The 12,161-nt window shown below is 43.4% G+C and overlaps 1 long non-coding RNA gene across 2 annotated transcripts in view; it reads right to left on the reverse strand.

Moving 5' to 3' along the window:
• Nucleotides 1-5,480, reverse strand: part of LOC122563539 — a 68,408-nt gene extending 62,928 nt beyond the window's left edge. Inside the window, exons 1-2 of one of the 2 annotated variants that reach the window (XR_006315633.1) lie at nt 5,422-5,480; nt 4,144-4,221 (exon numbers count right to left, since the gene is read on the reverse strand). This is a non-coding gene — a long non-coding RNA (uncharacterized LOC122563539). The remainder of the gene's footprint in view (nt 1-4,143; nt 4,222-5,421) is intronic. The other variant, XR_006315632.1, reaches the window with a different exon arrangement.
• Between the last annotated feature and the right edge of the window lie 6,681 nt (nt 5,481-12,161).

Below are 12,161 nucleotides of genomic sequence, written 5' to 3' on the forward strand. Positions count from 1 at the left end.
AGTGGCACAAGGATGGGTGCTGGGTCCTCTACTTTTTGTCATTTACATAAATGATTTGGACGCGAGCATAAGAGGTACAGTTAGTAAGCTTGCAGATGACACCAAAATTTGATGTAGTGGACAGTGAAGAAGGTTACCTCAGATTACAACAGGGTCTTGATCAGATGGGCCAATGGGCTGAGAAGTGGCAGATGGAGTTTAATTCAGATAAATGTAAGGTGCTGCATTTTGGGAAAGCAAATCTTAGCAGGACTTCTACACTTAATGGTAAGGTCCTAGGGAGTGTTGCTGAACAAAGAGACATTGGAGTGCAGGTTCATAGCTCCTTGAAAGTGGAGTCACAGGTAGATAGGATAGTGAAGAAAGCATTTGGTATGCTTTCTTTTATTGATCAGAGTATTGAGTTCATGTTGTGACTGTGCAGGACATTGATTATGCCACTGTTGGAATATTGTGTGCAATTCTGGTCTCCTTCCTATCGGACAGATGTTGTTAAACTTGAAAGGGTTCAGAAAAGATTTACAAGAATGTTGCCAGGGTTGGAGGATTTGAGCTGTAAGGAGAAGCTGAACAGGCTGGGGCTGTTTTCCCTGGAGCGTCGGAGGCTGAAGGGTGACCTTGTAGAGGTTTACAAAATGATGAGGGGCACGGATAGGATAAATAGACACAGTCTTTTCCCTGGGGTCGGGGAGTCCAGAACTAGAGGGCATAGGTTTAGGGTGAGAGGGGAAAGACATAAAAGAGACCTATGGGGCAACGTTTTCACACAGAGGGTGGTATGCGTATGGAATGAGCTGCCAGAGGAAGTGGTGGAGGCTGGTACAATTGCAACATTTAAAAGGCATCTGGATGGGTATATGAATAGGAAGGGTTTGGAGGGATATGGGTGCTGGCAGGTGGAACTAGATTGGGTTGGGATATCTGGTTGGCATGGATGGGTTGGACCAAAGGGTCTGTTTCCTTGCTGTACATTTCTATGACTCTAAGACTCTTAGCTTCCCTCTGGGAAATTAGGTGTAATATATCGTTCCATAAATAAATTTTTCGGAAGCGGACTATTCAATCCTGCTCCATTATTCAAGAGGATCAGAGCTCAATTTCTACATCAATTTACTTTATACCAAATCCCTTTTAGCCCTCAATTCCCTAAATGCTTCAAGACCTATCCATTTCAGTCTTGAAAACGTTCAATAATTGAGCAACCAGAGCCTCTGGGGTGGAGAATTCCAAAGATTCAGAACTCTCTGAGAGAAAAAAAATTATCATCTCGGTTCTAAAACAGCCCCTCTGACTAAAGTCTATCAGCCTTAATTATAGGCTATTTTGCCAGAAGAAACAGTTCTCAACATTCACCCTGTCAAACCTGCTCAGAATTTTATATAAAATCATGTGTTACACATGTACAGACCTGTACATGATTTTGACCAAGGAGATGAGCTGTAGAAATGAATGTGGTAGGAAAGCTAACATGGCAAATACATCAAAGAGAATGAGGACCCAAACAAAGCTAACACTGTACTTCACTACCTAGTTGAAAAGTTGTAGCTCCATAACAAACTCAGATCCTATCATTTTCCCCTCACACTGGTTTCATTAACAAATTCCAAAAGGTTTTGCAGAGTTAAAACAATTTCACTCTTCAGTCCAATTTTCTGGTTCATAAGCTAGGTTCTTACTGATTCTCCAAACTGTCTCCTGAATCATGGGACAGACGTAATAAAATCATTCCTGTGATTGGCCCATCAGCCTGTAGGTGGACCTGGTAAAAATAACTGAGACTTGGCAAGCAGTGATCTAGCTGTCACATCGATATCTCACGGTCCTTGAAGGTAAAAGTCCATGAGAGTCTCTAAGCACACATATTGCTCATTAACAACACATATTACCTAACCCTGAGGAAGAAAGCTTAGGCACCCGCTCAGCTCCCTCTGCAATATGGCCACAGCCATCAAATTTTAGAAATTTAATTTCTTATTTAAGTTACAGCAATTTGTGATACAGTACAGCACCTTTATTAAGATACTAATATTCCTATGTTATTGTATTTTATTATTAGTTATTATTACAGCAAGGCCAGCATTTGTTGCCCATACCTACTTGGCCTTGAACTGAACAGCTTGCTAGGGCCATTTCAAAAGGCAATGATGAGTCAACCAAATTATTTTGGGTCTGCAGCCACATGTCAACCAGACCAGATAAGACAAAACAACCTGCAGATGCTGGAATCCAAAGTAGACAGGCCGGAGGCTGGAAGGACACAGCAAGCCAGGCAGCATCAGGAGGGACAGGCAGGAGGCTGGGGGAACACAGCAAGCCAGGCAGCATCAGGAGGGACAGGCCGGAGGCTGGAAGAACACGGCAAGCCAGGCAGCATCAGGAGGGACAGGCAGGAGGCTGGGGGAACACAGCAAGACAGGCAGCATCAGGAGGGACAGGCAGGAGGCTGGGAGAACACAGCAAGCCAGGCAGCATCAGGAGGGACAGGCAGGAGGCTGGGGGAACACAGCAAGCCAGGCAGCATCAGGAGGGACAGGCCGGAGGCTGGAAGAACACGACAAGCCAGGCAGCATCAGGAAGGACAGGCAGGAGGCTGGAAGAACACGGCAAGCCAGGCAGCATCAGGAGGGACAGGCAGGAGGCTGGAAGGACACAGCAAGACAGGCAGCATCAGGAGGTGGAGAAGTCAACATTTCGGGTATAACTTTCTTCTGGACTGAAGAAGAGTTACCCCTGAAATGTTGATTTCTACACCTGCTGTCTGGCTTGCTGTGTTCCCCCAGCCTCCTGCCTGTCCCTCCTGATGCTGCCTGGCTTGCTGTGTTCCCCCAGCCTCCTGCCTGTCCCTCCTGATGCTGCCTGGCTTGCTGTGTTCTTCCAGCTTCCTACCCGCCTATTTTCCCGAAAGGAAATTAGTAAACCAGATGTTTTTATGGAAATTGACAATGGTTACATCATCACCATTAGATCAACTTTTAATTCCAGATGTTTAAAAGAATTGAATTCAAATACTATTATCTGCTGTGGTGGCATTTGACCCACTGCCTCCAAAGCATTAGCCTACAGCTCTGGACTAATGATATTACCACGATGCTACTACCTCTCCAATGTCCACAGGAAAGAAATTGCCCTAAGTTTGGATGTTCAATTCTATCTCTAATAGTGAAGTCACCATAGTCCTGCTTTCCCATTGGAGAATGCTGACTCATGGTGTTTTAACCTGAAGGTCATCATGTCTCAGGTAAGAGAAGACATTAGGAAGGAAGTTCCTTCTTAATGGTAACATCAGCCAGTTGAACCCCACATTGCTAACCAGCTATCCAGCCAACTGAGCTAACCAACCCTTATAGCCCCAACTCTAACAAAAAAAACTTAGAGCAGTAAAGTAACTGTGCAACAGCAAAGCTCGTAGCATTTACCATGAGAATGTGATGTTACAATATTGATTTGAACTCTGTGTTTCTTTATTTACCTCTATTAGTTATTAATTTATTCTGTATTTACCTGTTTAGTAGAACACAGCACCACACATTGGCAAGGGAAAGTAGAGCTTTACAAATGTGTGCTTTCTATATATCATTAAACAAATTCTGTCATTTATTTATACTAGCAGTGTTTATCATAATTTTAACTCTGAAGTTTAATAATCGTTTCTCACAGAACAGATGAAGCGTGTGCAGCAATTGCCAACAGTCAACTGGATGCTAAAAGAACACTGCTTGCCAGGGTAGTGCTACTGGTTAATCTCCCTCTACCTGGCAGAACTCACTGGCATGATCAGATCACCATTTGTGTCGCAAGTAGGCAATTTTATCACCTCAGTTGGTAGAACGCGAGGATAATCTTATTACTTGAGCAGAATAAGGAGCATGACAGCGGACTTCGGCCAAGCAAAGACATAGAAACAATCTTCCCAAAAGGCAAACATGGCTGACGATGGCCATTCAGCCCATCTCAGGGCTTCAATGCAAAGAGAGCCTGCTGTTTCCCTTTCCTGCATGCACTATTCTTTGGATGATTCAAGAATTACCTCTTCGGCCTGAGCCACATTATTGGTCAAGAATTGCCCCACTTTCTGTGGGAAGCAGAAAGCCACGAGAACTGTCCTAATGTTTCCCATTCACTGCCAGGAATTTGTATACCTACCCCATCCTTCTTACATTTATAGGAATCTTTTTGTTCTGGATTTCCTCACTCAAGAGTCTATTTTCTTATCCATTGCCTCTGAAAGTGAACAGACCACGTTCTTTCAAACCACAGTGAAACCTGAGACACTCTGCCACTGCAAAGAGGTGTTCAAAACAACTACCGTTTTTACTCTCTTATTTTAAATTAAGCAGCTGTAGCTTATTCATGAATGTGAAACAGTACAAAGAGACTTGCTCACCCACATATCATGCATATGACACCAAGGACAAATGATCCGCAGCCATTTAAGAGAACAAGAATATTCAGACTAAGAATGACTCAAAGTTAAACAGAATTCCAGTCAGGTTACAACCAGAAATGAGATTGCTTACTAGCCCCTGTAGCTGACCTTGAATCGCACAGTGATGTGAATTTGTGTTAATATATCTTCCACCTGGTCTAGAGCTGCAGCACATCTGCTCTGAGAGGACATCAATATAACCTGTGTGTTTTCCACTTTGCTGTAAAATGAGCAGAAAATGGAGTCGCAATATTCCAGACCAGTACACATTAAGTGCAGATCATTTCTGTTGTTTATTAGCAACTTCAGTGAGCAGTGAGTGGTGTTGCATAGTATTAATAGCAAGAGGAACAGGTCTTTTGTTACAATTGGCCCTTATTGATGTTTATGCTCATCACAAGTCACTTGCTACTTTTACTGTATCTAATTCTAACGATGCAACTTTCCACCTCAATCTGCCTCACGTACCTAAACAGCTTCTCCTTTTAATGTTTTGATGCTCTTTGCATTGTGATCACAAGTCCCATGTTGTACTCACTATCTGAGTCCACACTATCCAGTCTGTGTCAGTCACAATTCACTGACTGCATAGGACTTGCTCAGGAAGTTTGCAGAGCACACTCCCTCAGATGTTCAGTCTTCAGTGATCATTATAATTTCCCAGTTCTGGTGTTGGGCTTGTAAATCCATTTATTTTCTCATCTTCTGCAGGATCTCTATATCTTCTTTGTAATATGGCCCTGAAAATAAAACTTAGCGCTCCAGTTAAATCTAACCAGGATCCTATATAAGCTCAGCATTACTTCATTTGTAGTTATCTCTCAGTGCATCCCTCACTCCTTCCTGTTCTGTCCAAACCAAATTAATCTCAGTGAAAAGAAAGAAAAAGCAACTATGAATCAGGTCCAATATTTGCTGGCGATACAGATCAGCTTAATGACAGTACTTCAACGAAAGAGGAACAGAAAATAGGAACTCTACAGCATGTAACTCACCTCATGGTATCTAGAGCATGTAACTCACTTCCTGGTTTCAGCAGCATGTAATTCACCTCCTGGTATCTACACCATGTGACTCACTTCCTGGTATCTACAGCATATAACTCACTTCCTGGTATCTACAGCACGTAACACACCTCCTGGTATCTACAGCATTTAACTCACCTCCTGGTTTCTGCAGCATGTAACTCACCTACTGGTGCCTAAAGCATGTAACTCACCTCCAGGTGTAATTACAGATGTGTGCAGTTCTGTAAAACAGAGAGAGACTGAAAACACCCAAATATTGTTAATATTCATCAGGTTAGATTGGCCCCAGTTGATAAATATTTTACAATGAAACAATTTTTCCAGAAGTGTATCAAACACTGGTCTACTTTTGAACAATTTTAATTGGAGTCAGAAGGACAAAGCAACAACTTGAATGTGCAATAGATTTTGATGTCAATGGCCTCTGGAACTTGAATATAGCACATCATTGAATATTGTTTCGCTGTCAGCAATGCTGGTGAATGTTACAGCATACTTTATTGACTTTATAGAATAATGGGCACATTAAGTCAGCACTATAAGGTGTAACAGTGAAATACTGTGGTTGCTAGAAAACTGGAATAAGAACAGAAAACGTTGGAATAGTGGACAGAAAACCTGAGCTGGTCGATAACCAATCATCAGAGGAGAGCAAAGGTCATTTTAAATCATGGGAAAAAAAGTTAGCAGGATTCAACAGCATTTAAATTCTCTCTGGTGTTCTCTCTATCAATCTTCTGAACAGCATTGTGCTTCCACTGCTCTGCCTCAACATCTTCAGTCATCAAGGGTATGTTGAATCAACATTTTCTGATGGATCTTAGATTCCCAGATTTCAGGATTTTTTTCTTCAGTGATGGAAATGTGGAACCCATCAAGCTTCTATATAAACTCTAGTTTGAGAAAGACAATTCAGAGAAGGTCAGTGCGGGAAAGGTGCTCAGAGTGAAGACAATCTCAGCCAGACGGAGGCGGTTGTTATGAGGTGGAGACTGGGCAGACCTCTGTTTGTGGAAATAGACAAGCCTTCTGAGATCTCCTGGTGGGGGATAGAGATTCAGTTCCACATCTACAGTGAAGAAGGATCTGGTTAGGAACAGGAACCTGGAAAGTGTGGAAGTCACATAGGGGCCTCCTGGCTCAGAGGTTGGAATATTACCACTGCACCGCAACAGCAAGCCTATTCATTTCAATTGATTTCAAACCATGCTAAACCAATTGTTAACTCATTGTGTTTCACGAATTATCTCCCGTCATTGTAATCTTAGCAACTTTGTCATGTGGTAAACTCTCTTCACCAAGTTATTCTGTGGTAACTGTCCACCAATAACAAGAGCACCCTATGTTTAAATAGTGCCTTTAATATGCCTCACAGAGACTGAGTGCTGAAAATATTGGCAATTCTGTCAGTACCTCAAAGCTTAATGCTTTCTGCACACAGTTGAGCATGTGTCCCACTGCATTCTCTTCACAGAATTGTTACAATGCAAAAGGAGGGCATTCGGTCTATCAAACCTGCACTGGCTCTTCAAGTGAGCATCATTATCCTGTGCCAATCTCCTGCTTTCTCCCCATACCTTTGCACATTATTTCTATCCAATTAATCATCCAATGCTGTCTTGACTGTCTCAAATGAACCTGCCTCCACTGCATTTCCAGGCAGTCGATTCCATATCCTAATTACTCACTGTGTGAAGAAGTCTTTTTCTCAACTACACCTCCTTATATAACACATCCATGGAGCATAATTTAGAGCTAAAAGGTATCAGCAATGTCTTGACTGATTCAAGCAGCGTGAAAACAAGTTGATGATAAATATCCTGGTTGTGTTGTAAAGTTATTGGACTAATACTCTGTCCTGTAAATCCTTGAGCTCCCATTGGAGTGTTCCCATTTACCTCTGTCAGAGTAGAAACTTTACAACCCCACCTGCTGGTCCTTTCCTCCTGGGATGGACATAGGCCTCTGGTCAGAAATGGGGTCACAGGCTTGAAAAGGAAACGGAGTACACTGTGTGGCTCTCAGTTTTGGCCAGAAACAAGTTGAAAGGCAAGTCTGCACTATCCTGCCTTGTGTTTGCTGTTACTCTGGTCTGTCAGACACCATGCTAGTTATACTGGCATCCTCAGGCAACAGAGGTGTTTCATTTAGTTTACACATTTGAGTCTGAGATGTCATCAATGGCAGCTCGTCAATGTAAAGCAGCCATTAGTTACAAACAGTTGAGTCTCTCTGTCAAGCCATCACATCTTATATGCAGTTATTGGATAAGCAGTGTATTAACAACATGATCGAAAGAAAAGGTTAACCAGTGACTCCTTTACACTGATTTATCTTATTACATATGTAGCATACACCAGCCTCATTATTAAAGTCTCAGTACCAGTGTGTCTTCATAGAGGCAAGGGACAGATCGCAAAGTATGGTAATTACAGTGCCAGGGCATGAAGCTCTGAAAATAATAAGTCAGAGAAAAGAGGGATGAATTATTAATAACAGGAGAGTCATAAATCATCCACATAAAAGAAAGGGAAAACGTGAAACTGAGGAAAGGCTAGCACAAATTAACCTAAGCATTTGATTCCATGTTAAAATGAATATGAACAATAAAACTGGAATTTGATTGAATTAATTTAATGAGAAACATGCTCAGCGGGAGGTAATGATACAAAATGACGACAGACTGGTGAGAAAATTGGACAAAGGTGGATCAAAGTAAACTAAACTTTCAACAACAAAAAGGTTATTCAGCCATAAGTGAGCCTTTGTAATTATCTCCAAATTGGTATAATTTCCTGCAGCAATTATTAGATTGGTCCTTAATGTTAAGTGAGGCAGTGACGGTAAAAAGGTAAACTCACCCACAGTCCTGCTCTCTCATTTGAGAGAGATGCCTGGTGGTGGTTTAACCTGAAGGTCACCGTGTCTAGGGTAAGGGAGAGAGCGAAGCAAAGAGCTTCATGGTAACCTCAGTCAAACTGAGAGGTGAGCCCATGCTAGTAATATCATTCTGCACGGCAGGCCAGCCACCCAACCAGCCGACCCCTTATAGTCACAATTTTCCCAGAGTGCCTGAGGACTGCTCTCTCTTTAGAGAAAGACAAGCTGGTGGTGGAACTGAAAATGACAGTAAAAATTCAAAAGGATGTAGGATTTAGCAATGGAGCTACAGTGATTGTTGATGTTCAGATGGGGGACTATACTGTCATGAGGGTATATTATTTTAATCTGGTTCTTAATAAATCATAGGTCTGAAATGCCTAACATATGGTCAAATCTTTATGATAACTGCAATTCATGACTCATCCACACCATTGGTTGATGTCAAGATTGTTTTAACTCACCTCCTGGTATCTACAGCATGTAACTCACCTCCTGGTATCTACAGCATGTAACTCAACTCCTGGTATCTACAGCATGTAACTCACCTCCTGGTATCTACAGCATGTAATTCACTTCCTGGTTTCTGCAGCGTGTAACACACTCCTGGTTTCTACATCATGTCACTCACTTCCTGGTATCGATACCATGTACCTCGCCTCCTGGTATCTACAGAATGTAACTCACCACCTGGTATCTCCAGCATGTAACTCACCTCGTTGTTTCCGCAGCATGTAACTCACCCCCTGGCATCAAAAGGGTGTAACTCACCCCCTGGTATCTACAGAATGTCACTCACCTCCTGGCTTCTGCAGCAAGTAACTCACCCCCTGGCATCAAAAGGGTGTAACTCACCTCCTGGTATCTACAGGATGTAACTCACCTCCTGGTATCTACAGCATTAAACTCTCCTCCTGGTATCTACAGAATGTAACTCACCTCCTGGTATCTGCAGCGTGAAACTCACCTCCTGGTATCTACAGCATGTAACTCACCCCCTAGTCTCTGCAACAGGTAACTCACCTCCTGGTATCTACAGCATGTAACTCACCTCCTGATATCTACAGCATGTCACTCACCTCCTGGTTTCCACAGCATTAAACTCACCTCCTGGTATCTACAGCATGTAACTCACCTCCTGGTATCTACAGCATGTAACTCACCTCCTGGTGTCTACAGCAGGTAACTCACCTCCTGGTTTCTGCAGCGTGTAACTCACTCCTGGTTTCTACAGCATGTAGCTCAACCCGTCGTTTCTGCAGCATGTAACTCACCTCCTGGTATCTACAGCATGTAACTCACTTCCTGGTTTCTGTAGCGTGTAACTCACTCCTGATTTCTACAGCATGTAGCTCACCTCGTCGTTTCTGCAGCATGTAACTCACCCCCTGGCATCCAAAGGGTGTAACTCACCTCCTGGTATCTACAGCATGAAGCTTACCTGCTGGTTTCGACAGCATGTAACTCACCTCCTGATATCTACAGCACGTAACTCACCTTCTGGTTTCTACAGCATTAAACTCACCTCCTGGTATCTACAGTGTGTAACTCACCTCCTGATATCTACAGCATGTCACTCACCTCCTGGTTTCTACAGCATGTAACTCACCTCCCGGTATCTACAGCATGTAACTCACCTCCTGATATCTACAGCATGTAACTCACCTTCTGGTTTCTACAGCATTGAACTCACCTCCTGGTATCTACAGCATGTAACTCACCTCCTGGTATGTATAGTGTGTCTCTGACCTCCTGGCATCCACACCATGTAACTCACCTCCTGGTTTCTGCAGCGTGTAACTCACCACCTGCTTTCTGCAGCATTTAACTCACCTACTGGTATCTACAGCGTGTAACTCTCATCCTGGTTTCTGCAGCATGTACTTCACCTCCTGGTATCTACAGCATGTAACTCACCTGCTGGTATCTCCAGAATGTCACTCACCTCCTGGTATCCACAGCATGTAACTCACGTCTTGCTATCCACAGCGTGTAACTCACCTCCTGATATCTACAGCATGTAACTCACCTCCTGGTTTCTACAGAGTGTAACTCACCTCCTGGTATCTACACCATGTAACTCACCTCCTGGTATCTACAGCATGTAACTAACCTCCTGGTTTCTACAGCATGTAACTCACCTCCTGGTATGTATAGTGTGTCTCTGACCTCCTGGCATCCACAGCGTGTAACTCACCTCCTGGTTTCTGCAGCATGTAACTCACTTCCTGGTATCGACAGCGTGAAACGCATCTCCTGGAATCTACAGCATGTAACTCACCTCCTGGTATCTACAGCGTGTAACTCACCTGCTGTTATCTACAGCATGTAACTTACCTCCTGATATCTACAGCATGTAACTCACCTCCTGATATCTACAGCATGTAACTTACCTCCTGATATCTACAGCATGTAACTCATCTCCTGGTTTCTGCAGCATGAAACTCAACTCCTGGTTTCTACAGCATTAAACTCACCTCCTGGTATCTACAGTGTGTAACTCACCTCCTGATATCTACAGCATGTAACTCACCTCCTGATATCTACAGCATGTAACTCACCTTCTGGTATCAACAGCATGTAACTCACCTCCTGGTATCTACAGCATATAACTCACCTCCTGGTTTCTATAGCATGTAACTCACCTTCTGGTATCAACAGCATGTAACTCACCTCCTGGTATCTACAGCGTGTAACTCTCCTGCTGTTATCTACAGCATGTAACTTACCTCCTGATATCTACAGCATGTAACTCATCTCCTGGTTTCTGCAGCAGGAAACTCAACTCCTGGTTTCTACAGCATTAAACTCACCTCCTGGTATCTACAGCGTGTAACTCACCTCCTGGTATCTACAGCATGTAACTCACCTCCTGGTATCTACAGCATGTAACTCACCTTGTGGTATCTACAGCATGTAACTCACCTCCTGGTGTCTACAGCAGGTAACTCACTGCCTGGTTTCTACAGCGTGTGACTCACCTCATTTTATCTCCAGCGTGTAACTCACCGCATGGTTTCGGCAGCATATAACTCACCTCCTGGTATCTACAGCATGTAATTCACTTCCTGGTTTCTGCAGCGTGTAACTCACTCCTGGTTTCTACAGCATGTAGCTCACCTCGTTGATTCTGCAGCATGTAACTCACCTCCTGGTATCTACAGAATGTAACCCACCTCCTGGTATCTACAGAATGTAACTCACCTCCTGGTATCTACAGCGTGTAACTCACATCCTGGTATCTACAGCAAGTAACTCACCTCCTGGTATGTACAGCATGTAACTCACCTCCTGGTATCTACAGCGTGTAACTCACATCCTGGTATCTACAGCATGTACCTCACCTCCTGGTATCTACAGCATGTAACTCACCTTGTGGTTTCTGCAATATGTAACCCACCTCCTGGTATCTACAGCGTGTATCTGACCTCCAGGTACCCACAGCATATAACTCACCTCCTAGTATCTACAGAATGTCACTCACCTCCTGGTTTCTGCAACATGTAACTCACCTCCTGGTTTCTGCAGCGTGTAACTCACTCCTGGTTTCTACAGCATGTAGCTCACCTCGTCGTTTCTGCAGCATGTAACTCACCTCCTGGTATCTTCAGCGTGTAACACACTCCTGGTTTCTACATCATGTTACTCACTTCCTGGTATCGATAGCATGTAACTCACCTCCTGGTATCTACAGAATGTAATTCACCTCCTGGTATCTCCAGCATGTAACTCACCTCCTGGTATCTACAACATGAAGCTCACCTGCTGGTTTCGACAGCATTTAACTCATCTACTGGTATCTACAGCATGTAACTCACCTCCTGGTG

The sequence above is a fragment of the Chiloscyllium plagiosum genome, chromosome 27 (assembly GCF_004010195.1).
Source record: "Chiloscyllium plagiosum isolate BGI_BamShark_2017 chromosome 27, ASM401019v2, whole genome shotgun sequence".
NCBI lineage: Eukaryota > Metazoa > Chordata > Chondrichthyes > Orectolobiformes > Hemiscylliidae > Chiloscyllium > Chiloscyllium plagiosum.